Below are 11301 nucleotides of genomic sequence, written 5' to 3'. Positions count from 1 at the left end.
TCCATCTGCTTGTGTCATCTTTGATTTCCCTCATCAGTGTCTTATAGTTTTCTGAGTACAGGTCTTTTTACCTCCTTAGGTAGGTTTATTCCTAGGTATGTTATTCTTTTTGCTGAAGTGGTGAATGGGATTGTTTCCTTAATTTCTCTTTCTGATCTTTAATTGTTAGTGTATAAAAATGCAAGAGATTTTTGTGCATTAATTTTGTATTCTGCAGTTTTACCAAATTCATTCTAGTAGTTTTCTGGTGGCATGCTTAGGATTCTCTATGTATAGTGTCATATCATCTGCAAACAGTGACAGTTTTATGTCTTCTTTTCCAATTTGCATTCCTTTTATTTCTTTTTCTTCTCTGATTGCTGTGGATAGGACTTCCAAAACTCTGTTGAATAATAGTGAGGAGAGTGGACATCCTTGACTTGTTCCTGATCTTAGAGGAAATGCTTTCAGGTTTTCACCATTGAGAATGATGTTTGCTGTGAGCTTGTCATATATGGCCTATATTATATTGAGGTAGGTTCCATGTATGTCCACTTTCTGTAGAGTTTTTATCATAAATTGGTGTTGAGTTTTGTCAAAAAGTTTTTCTGCATCTATTGAGATGATTATATGGTTTTTATTCTTCAGTTTGTTAATATGGTGTATCACATTGATTGATTTGCATATATTGAAGAATTCTTGCATCTCTGGGATAAATCCCACTTGATCATGGTGTATGATCATTTTAATATGTTGTTGGATTCTGTTTGCTAGTATTTTGTTGAGGATTTTTGCATCTATATTCATCACTGATATTGGTGTGTAATTTTCTTTTTTTGTAGTATCTTTGTCTGGTTTTGGTATCAGGGTGATGGTGGTCTCATGGAATGAGTTTGGGAGTGTTCCTTCCTCTGCAATTTTTTTGAAGAGTTTGAGAAAGATTGGTGTTAGCTCTTCTCTAAATGTTTGATTGAATTCACCTGTGAAGCCGTCTGGTCCTGGACTTTTGTTTGTTGGAAGATTTTAAACCTCAGATTCAATTTCATTACTTGTGATTGGTCTGTTCATATTTTCTATTTCTTCCTGGTTCAGTTTTGGAAGTTTATATTTTTCTAAGCATTTGTCCATTTCTTCCAGGTTGTCCATTTTATTGGCATAAAGTTACTTGTAGTAGTCTCTTAGAATGCTTTGTATTTCTGCGGTGTCTGTTGTAACTTCTCCTTTTTCATTTCTAATTTTATTGATTAGAGTCCTCTCCCTCTTTCTCTTGATGAGCCTGACTAATGGTTTCTCAATTTTGTTTATCTTCTCAAAGAACAAGCTTTTAGTTTTATTGATCTTTGCAATTGTTTTCTTTGTTTCTATTTTATTTATTTCTGCTCTGATCTTTATGATTTCTTTCCTTCTTCTAACTTTGGGTTTTGTTTGTTCTTCTTTCTCTAGTTCCTTTAGGTGTAAGGTTAGATTGTTTATTTGAGATTTTTCTTGTTCCTTGAGGTAGGCTTGTATTGCTACAAACTTTCCTCTTAGAACTGCTTTTGCTGCATCCCATAGGTTTTGGATTGTCATGTTTTCATTGTGATTTGTCTCTAGGTATTTTTTGATTTCCTCTTTGATTTCTTCAGTGATCTCTTGGTTATTTAGTAACATATTGTTTAGGCTCCATATGTTTGTATTTTTTACATTTTTTCCCTGTAATTGATTTCTAATCTCATAATGTTGTGGTCAGAAAAGATGCTTGATATGATTTAAATTTTCTAAAATTTACTGAGGCTTGATTTTGACCCAAGATGTGACCTATCCTGGAGAATGTTCTGGGCACACTTGAGAAGAAAGTGTAATCTGCTGTTTTTGGATGGAATGTCCTATAAATATCAGTTAAATCTATCTCGTCTAGTGTCATCTAAAGCTTGTCTTTCCTTAGTAATATTCTGTTTGGATGATATGTACATTGGTGTAAGTGAGGTGTTAAAGTCCCCTACTATTATTTCGTTACTGTCAATTTCCTCTTTTATAGCTGTTAACAGTTGTCTTATGTATTGAGGTGCTCCTATTTTGGGTGCATATATATTTATAATTGTTATATCTTCTTCTTGGATTGATCCCTTTATCATTATGTAGTGTCCTTCTTGTCTCTTGTAGCATTCTTTATTTTAAATCCATTTTATCTGATATGAGTATTGCTACTCCAACTTTCTTTTTATTTGCATTTACATGAAATATCTTTTTCCATCTCCTCACTTTCAGTCTGTATGTGTCCTGAGGTCTGAAGTGGGTCTCTTGTAGACAGCATATAGATGGGTCTTGTTTTTGCATCCATTCAGTGAGCCTGTGTCTTTTGGTTGGAGCATTTAATCCATTCACGTTTAAGGGAATTATTGATTTGTGTGTTCCTATTACCATTTTCTTAATTGTTTTGGTGTGTTTTTGTAGGTCCTTTTCTTCTCTTGTGTTTCCCACTTAGAGAAGTTCCTTTAGCATTTGTTGTAGAGCTGGTTGAATTCTCTTAGCTTTTGCTTGTCTGTAAAGCTTTTGATTTCTCCATCGAATCTGAATGAGATCCTTGCTGGTTAGGGTAATCTTGGTTGTACGTTCTTCTCTTTCATCACTTTAAGTATATCATGCCACTCCCTTCTGGCTTGTAGAGTTTCTGCTGAGAAATCAGCTGTTAACCTCATGGGAGTTCCTTGTATGTTATTTGTCATTTTTCCATTGCTGCTTTCAATAATTTTTCTTTGGCTTTAATTTTTGCCAATTTGATTACTCTGTGTCTCAGCACATTTCTCCTTGGGTTTATCCTGCCTGCAACTCTCTGTGCTTCCTGGACTTGGGTGGCTATTTACTTTCCCATGTTATGGACGTTTTCAACTATAATCTCTTCAAATATTTTCTCAGGTCCTTTCTCTCTCTCTTCTCCTTCTGGGACCCCTATAATGTGAAAGTTGTCATGTTTGATGTTGTCCCAGAGGTCTCTTAGGCTGTCTTCATTTCTTTTCATTCTTTTTTCTTTATTCTGTTCCGCAGCAATGAATTCCACCATTCTGTCTTCCAGGTCACTTAACCACTTTTCCGCCTCAGTTATTATGGTATTGATTCCTTCTAGTGTATTTTTCATTTCAGCTATTGTATTGTTCATCTCTGTTTGTTTGTTCTTTAGTGCTTCTAGGTCTTTGTTAAACATTTCTTGCATCTTCTCGACCTTTGCCTCCATTCTTTTTCCGAGATCCTGGGTCATCTTTACTATCATTATTCTGAATTCTTTTTCTCGAAGGTTGTCTATCTCCACTTCATTTAGTTTTTTTTCTGGGGTTTTATCTTGTTCCTTCACCTGGTACATAGCTGTCTGCCTTTTTATCTTTTCTGTCTTTCTGTGAATATGGTTTTTGTTCCACAGGCTGCAGAATTGTAGTTCTTCTTGCTTCTGCTCAGTTCTCCATACTCTTGAACTCAGTTTTTATTTTCTCAATAGCTGCCAGTCCAAACGCTAGTTCAATAACTATGGAAAGACATCTTGAAAATAAGCCTCTTATCAAAGAAAAGCATGACTGTTTGTAAATAGTTTTTCCATCATACTTTGTAGAAGAATCTGATGCACTTGGACGTTCACATGACTTGTAATCGTTTTGAAAATTATTTCCCCAGTCAGAATCTCCATTGATGAAACCATAACATTTTAACTGTAGTACATTTTGTCCTAGATTAGCAAGCAGGGAAGATCAAGGATGCTTGGTCCCACACAGTGGAGAAACCTGTCCCTGTTTTGAAGGATAGTTTTGCTGGCTATAGAATTCTTGGTTGACAATCCTTTTTTTAGCACTTTGAATATGTCATTCTACTGTTAATTTTATTGAAGATCTCTTATGTGATGAGTCATTTTTCTTTTGCTGCTTTCAGAATTCTCACTTGTCTTTTGACTGTTTTCCTTTGATATGACAAGTTGTGGAACCTACTGAGTCTGTTCTGAGAGTTCATTAAGATTCTTGGATATGCAGACGTTTTTTGTCAATTTTTTGGCTGTTATTTCTTTGATTATTCCATCTTCTCTCTTTCTGAGACTTCAGTTATGCTTGTGTTGGTTCATCTGATGGTGTTCCACAGGTCTGAGACTCAGTTCATTTCCTTCATTCTTTTTAATTTCAATTCCTTTGGATGGATAATATTAATTGACATTTCTTCAAGTTCTCTTATTATTTTGCCTGTTGAAATGTGCTGTTGATTCCATCTAGTGAACTTTTCATTTCAGTATTTGTACTTTTCAACTCCAGAATTTCTTTCTTTTTTTTTTTTTTTTAATAATTTCTCTTTATTGACTTTCTGTCTTTGGTAAGACATCGTTTCATATTTCTTTAATTCTTTAGATACATTTTCCTTTAGTTCTTTGAGTATATTTATAATAGCAAGTTTGAAGTATTTGTCTTGCAAGCCCAACATCTGGGCTTCCTCAGATAATATTTCTATTGACTGTTTTTTCCTACATATGGGACATACTTTTCAGTTTCTTTGCATATCTCATAATTTTGAACTGGACATTTAAAATTATATAATGTGGCTACTCTGTAAATCAGATTCTTGACCCCCTCCTCAGGAATTGTTTAGTGACTTTCTCAGATTAATTATATAAAGTCTGTATCTTTTTCATATGAAATTTCTGCTTAGTAGCTCAGTATCCAGGTAGTGATTGAACAGAGATTTCCTCAAATATCTTGAACCAACTTTTGCTTGATGACTCTATGTGTATATTGGGATATGGTTTCAATGATTTGCCAGGCTGTTTACACCTCTCATTGCCTTCACTTCTTGACTGAGCAAAATCAAAAGGTCTGCCAGCAGTGAGACATTAGGGCCTTCTCAGGTCTTTCCTGGGCATGCACATAGCATGCACATGGCCTTATAGATTGCCAGGTGTATTTCAAATACTTTCATGTCTCCTTATGGACAGCTTATTCTCCAATTTTTCCTTTAAAATTTTTTTAGTCAGACTATTTTTAGCCCCAACTGTTAACAACACCTCTGGCAGCTTCAATGTTAAACAATTGCTACTGATTGTTTTTGATAAATACCCTGTGGCTAGGGCTATTTGCAGAGGTTGAGTCAGGTCAAATAAAACAAGCTCTGAGATAGTAAATTTTATTGGGTGCCCAGACAAGTCAAATAGTGACGATTCTCTGGGATTGTGGCATTGGGGGAACTTCAAACCCATTCTCCCTGTTCCAGTAGCTGCTAGTCTGCTTGTTTTCACAGCTACTGTAATTGTGAGGCTGCTGGCTTTTAATAATACTTTGAAGCTGGAAAGGGGTGTATTGGATTAGAGAAAGTTAAAATGCCCCTAACCTCATTGTTCTTACTGAGATTCAGCCATTTTTCTTGACAAAACACTGCTCAGATTATTGAAACCCTCTGTTTAATTTCAACAGTCTGAAAAAGTTGATTTTAACAGCTTTTCCTGGACTTCTCATTGCCTTTATGGAGAAACAGACTTTTGGATGTCCTTAATGTCATTCTGGAAGTCAGAAACCTCTCCAGCTTTCTTTTCTTTTGTGTTAGCATGGTATATCATTTTCCATTCTTCTACTTTTATTCTATTTGTTTCTTTATTTTAAAGTCAGTTCTTGAAGGTTTTATGTATTAGATATTGCTTGTTTATCTAATTTGACAATCTTTGTTTTTCATTTGGGATGTTAAAAATATTTAATTTTAAACTGTTTATTTATATTGTTAGATTTAAAGCTATTTACTTGCTATTTTCTTTCTTTTGTTTCACCTATTCATTATTCTCTTTTTTGGCCTTCTTTTGGATTGAGTATTTTTTATGATTTCATTTTATCTTTCATTGCCTATTGGCTCTAGTGCTTTGAGTTTCTGTTTTGTTTTCAGTGGGTTGCTTATGGCTTATAGTACATACCTTTAATTTATAACAGTCTACTCTGAAGTAACATTATATTATTTCACAAATAGTATAAAAACCCACAACTGTATACTCCTCTCATTTCTCCACTCCTGGTCTTTGTTCTATTGCTATCAAATAATTTATTTCTGCACATGTCATAAATTCCATATTACATTTCTTATTTTTGCTTTAATAGTCAATTATCTTTTAAAGAAATTTTAAAAACAATTTTTAAAGTTCTTTTATATTCATCCACGTATTTATCATTTCCTGTGCTCTTCATTTCTTGGTGTAGATTCAGATTTCCACTTGATAATATTTTCCTTCTTCCTGGAGACTTCCTTTAACATTATTGTAGTTCAGGTGTGCTGGTATAATATTTTTTTCCAGCTTTTGTATGCTGAAAATGTCTTTATTTGGCCATTGTTTTTGAAAAATTTTCTCTAGGCATAGAATTCTAGATTGACAGTTTTTTTTCTTCCAGTACTTTAAATCTATTGTTTCACTCTCTTTTGACTTGCATTGTTTCAGACAATAAATCTGTTGTTACTATTATTTTTCTTTCTGTACATAAGCTGTCTTTTTTTAATCTGCCAGTATTTAAGATTTTCTCTTAAATCTTATCAATAGTTCTAAGCAATTTGATTATGATGTACTTTCGTTCCCATTTCTTGGGCTTAGGATTTGTTGAGATTCTTAGATTTACAGTTTTCATCAATTTAGAAAATTTTTTATTCATTAGTCTTTTTTTTTTTTTTTTTTAATTGGCCTTGCCACACAGCTTGTTCCCTGACATTGATCTTAGTTCCTTGACCAGGGATTGAACCCGGGCCTCAGCAGTGAAAGCGCCAAGTTTTTACCACTGGACCACCAAGGAATTCCCTCATTAGTCTTTCAAATATTTCTTCTGCCTACCCCTCTCTCCTTTAGGGACTCTAATTATATGCATATTAGGCCACTTGAAGTTGTCCCACATCTCACTGATCTCCTATTTTTTCAGTGTTATTTTTCTTTCTGTATGTTTCCTTCTGTATAGTTTCCATTGCTATATATCTTCAGGTTTTCTATTCATTTTTCTGTAGTGTCTAATCTGCTACTAATCCTGTTGTGGATTGAATTGTGTCCCCCTCAAAGTTAATATGTTGAAGTTCTAACCCCCAATGTTACTTTATTTGGAGAAAGGACGTTTAAGAAAGTGACTAAGGTTAAATGAAACTATTACAGTAGGGCCCTAATCTAAGAGGACTGGTGTCCTTATTAGAAGAGTTAGATATACCAGGAGTACATGCATTCAGAGAAAGGGCCATGTGAGGACACAGTGAGAAGGTGACTACGTGCAACTGGTAGGAGAGTCCTTAGCAGAAGCCAATTCTGCTGGCACCTCCATCTTGGACTTCAGTCTCCAGAACTGTGAGAAAATAAACTTCTGAAGTTTAAGCCATCTAGTCCGTGGCATTCTGTTATGGCAGCTCTAGCAGACAAATATAAATGCCATCCAGTCTATCTTCATCCCTAAAAATTCTATGTGAACTTTTAAACGTGCCTTCCATGTCTTTCAATATTCTCTTAAGTTCCCATTACTTTCTTTTTTTTTTTTGCAGTATGCGGGCCTCTCACTGTTGTGGCCTCTCCCGTTGTGGAACACAGGCTCCGGACGTGCAGGCTCAGCGGCCGTGGCTCATGGGCCCAGCCGCTCCGTGGCATGTGGGGTCTTCCTGGACTGGGGCACGAACTCGTGTCCCCTGCATCGGCAGGCGGACTCTCAACCACTGCGTCACCAGGGAAACCCCTCCCATTACTTTTTGAAATTATGGAATGTATAACTATCATTTGTGTCATTTGTGGGTCTGTTTCCTTTGACTGATTTTTCTCCTCATTATGGCTTGTATTTTCCTACTTCTTTGCATGTCTGATAATTTTTTATTTGATGACAGACATTATGAATTTTACATTATTGGATGCTGATTTTTTTGGGGGTAGTCTTTAAATATTGTTGTGTTTATTCTGAGATACTGTTAAGTTACTTGGAAACAGTTTGCTTCTTTCAGGTATTGCTTTTAGCTTTTTTAGGTAAAATCAGAGATGTCTGTATCCTAGAGTTAAACTGGCTGCACTACTGAGGCAGAGTGGTTGTTCCACTCTGATTGTTGGGAATTGAACTATTTTTAACCCTGTATATTTACTGGGAATTATTCTGCTGCTTCTACCCAGTTGTTCTTTCACTGGTTTATGGCTTTCTCACACCCATATGTTGATCAGTATTTAACTGAAGACTAAAGGGAACTCCTCTGTAGATTGCTGCAGCTCTCTCCTCTCCAATAATTTGTCTTGTGAATTAAAGATGTTTTGACTGTTCCAAATTCTCACCTATAGCTCCTCAACTCAAGGAAACCCTGGGCTCTGTTTCTCTTCACTTCCTTGAGGTCTAGAAACTATTTCCAACTATAATTCATTTTTCCCCTCTTCTCCAAGGGACCACTCATTTGCATTGCCTGTAGTCTGCTTTTTGGAAAACCATTATTTCTTATCATTTGTCTGTGTTTTTAGTCATTTAAGGCAGGAGGGTAAATTTGGTCTTTGTTATACTTCTATGTTCAGAAGTGAAAGTCTCCCTAAAAGTTTTTAAGTATTTGGTCCTTCCAGCTGAACAGGTACAAATAGCATAATATCATTAATGTGTGACTAATGTGATGACCTTGAGATGTCAACATCATCAAAATTTCTTTGGATATATTATATTATATTATATAATCAGAGAGAAACAAATTGAACTTTAGCAAATCTGTGAAGGTAGGCTCTTTTAGGTCAAAGCGAATAGCAGGGGCTTCCCTGGTGGCGCAGTTGTTGAGAGTCCGCCTGCTGATGCAGGGGACACGGGTTCGTGCGCTGGTCCGGGAAGATCCCACGTGCCGCGGAGCGGCTGGGCCCGTGAGCCATGGCCAATGAGCCTGTGCGTCTGTGAGCCTATGCTCCGCAATGGGAGAGGCCATAACAGTGAGAGGCCCGCGTACCACCAAAAAAAAAAGCGAATAACATATGGTGATCCTTGTAAACTGATACAGATTTTTTTAGAAAAAATCCTTTTCAAGGGACTTCCCTGGTGGTCCAATTGCTAAGACCCCACACTCCCAAAGCAGGGCCCCAGGTTTGATCCCTGGTCAGGGAACTAGTTCCTACATGCCACAACTGAGTTCGCATGCCACAATTAAGACCCAACTCAGCCAAATAAATAAATAATTTATTTTTTTAAATCCTTTGCAAGATCAATAAGTGCATAAAAACTATTTTGATTTTGTCTAAGCAATATACCATGTCTGGAAAAATAGCAGTAATTGAAATGCACATCTGATAACTTTTATGATCCACAATCATTCTCCAGGATCACAAGCTAAACAGATGAGTTGAATGGGGATATTTTAAATTTTATTTTATTTTTGGCTAAGTTGGGTCTTTGTTGCTGTGCGTGGGATTTCTCTAGTTGAGGCGAGCAGGGGCTACTCTTCGTTGCAATGCATGGGCTTCTCATTGCAGTGGCTTCTCTTGTTGTAGAGCATGGGCTCTAGGTGTGTGGGCTCAGTAGTTGTGGTTCATGGGCTTAGTTACTCCATAGTATGTGGGATCTTCCCGGTCCAGGGATTGAACCTGTGTCCCCTGCATTGGCAGGTGGATTCTTTTTTTTTTTTCGGTACGCGGGCCTCTTACTGTTGTGGCCTCTCTCGTTGCGGAGCACAGGCTCCGGACGCGCAGGCTCAGCGGCCATGGCTCACGGGTCCAGTTGCTCCACGGCATGTGGGATCCTCCCGGACCGGGACACGAACCCGTGTCCCCCACATCGGCAAGCGGACTCTCAACCACTGCGCCACCAGGGAAGCCCGGCAAGCGGATTCCTAATGACTGCGCCACCAGAGAAGTCCCTGAATGGGGATATTTTAGATATCAACATCCTTGCACAGACGAAGCTAGGAAGCATAGATCAACAAATACTATTGTGTGGACCACATTTTCTGGTCATAATGAGATGAAATTAGAAATCAATAATAAAAAGATAATTTTTAAATGCATACATTTGGAAAATTTAAAACACATCTCTCTCTATAGACTTATATGGAAAGATCCAGATATACAGTTGAAGTAAATCATTCAAGATACTGAGTATTTTTTAATATATAATACCATTTGTGTAAAATAAGAAAATATATATTTGTATGTATACATAAGAACTATTTGGAACTATATCCCTCCAAATTTAACAGTGAATACTTGTATTAAGGGAATATATAAAACCATATGTATGGGATCAGCAGTAGAATGGAAACTTCTCATAGAATACCATTTCACATTTTTCATTTTTGATTTCTATGACTATTGACTAATCAAAAATTAGGTGCTTAAGATTATTTATAAAACATATTTTAATAATTCATGAGCCAAAGAAGAAAATATAATGGGGAGTTAAAATATATTTACAAGTGAATGACAATAAAATCTGTACTTTTCAAAATTTGTAAGAAGTGGCTGAAACAGTACCAAAAGAAACATTAATACTCTTAAATACATATATTAGAACAGAAGATAGATTGAGGTTAAAGTGTTTCCTTCAAAAAATTAGAAAATAATAATAGTGCAAATTCAAGGAAACATTTTATTTTTATTCTATTTCTGACTATATAATGGAGAGTTAATCCAAACAACTGTACTACTTCAATTCAAATTCTGAGTGAAATATTATTTTAAAAACCTTTTAAATGTGCTGCTGGGCTGGCATAAAAGAAATCTCCAAATTCCCACTATGAGTTGCAAGAGGAATTCTAGAAGTTCAGTGCCTTAGCATACACTCTGAGGTTTTCTGACCAACCCTGAGGCCTTGACTTACTTTTTTTTTTTTTTTTGATGCAGCTTGTAGGATCTCAGGTCCCCCACCAGGGATTGAACCTGGGGCATGACAATGAAAGCTCAGAGTCCTAACCAATAGGTCACCAGGGAACTCCCCCTTGACTTCCATTTTGATGGCTACATGGATCACAGGACCTCCTAAGTAGGTAATTTAATAGGAGACGGCTCCTCATAGTTAGGACCCAAAGGAGAGAATCCTCAGTGTAAAAGTAAACACAAATCAAACCCTGTTGTAAAAAAATCAGGTGACAAGGAAACATACCTGGCTTGACCTTAGTGCTGGAAAGAAGGAGGAGAAAATCTCCCTGGATAATTTACAAGAATAAGCCATCTGTGGTAACCAGCATCTAAGATGGCGGCCCCAGTGATCTCTGCCTTCTGACATTCACACTCTTGTATGTATTCACCTCCTACCTTGAATAGACTTACTTACTTAGGTGATAGAAGATTGCAGAAATGACCGTGTGTGATTTCTGAGACTAGATCACATAAAATATTAAGGCTTCTACTTTTTTTCAGTTCCTTAAAGAACTACATAATGA

The sequence above is a fragment of the Grampus griseus genome (genome assembly GCF_964374135.1).
Source record: "Grampus griseus genome assembly, chromosome: 1".
In the NCBI taxonomy this organism is placed as follows: Eukaryota; Metazoa; Chordata; class Mammalia; order Artiodactyla; family Delphinidae; genus Grampus; species Grampus griseus.
Note: the sequence above shows the minus strand (reverse complement) of the source record.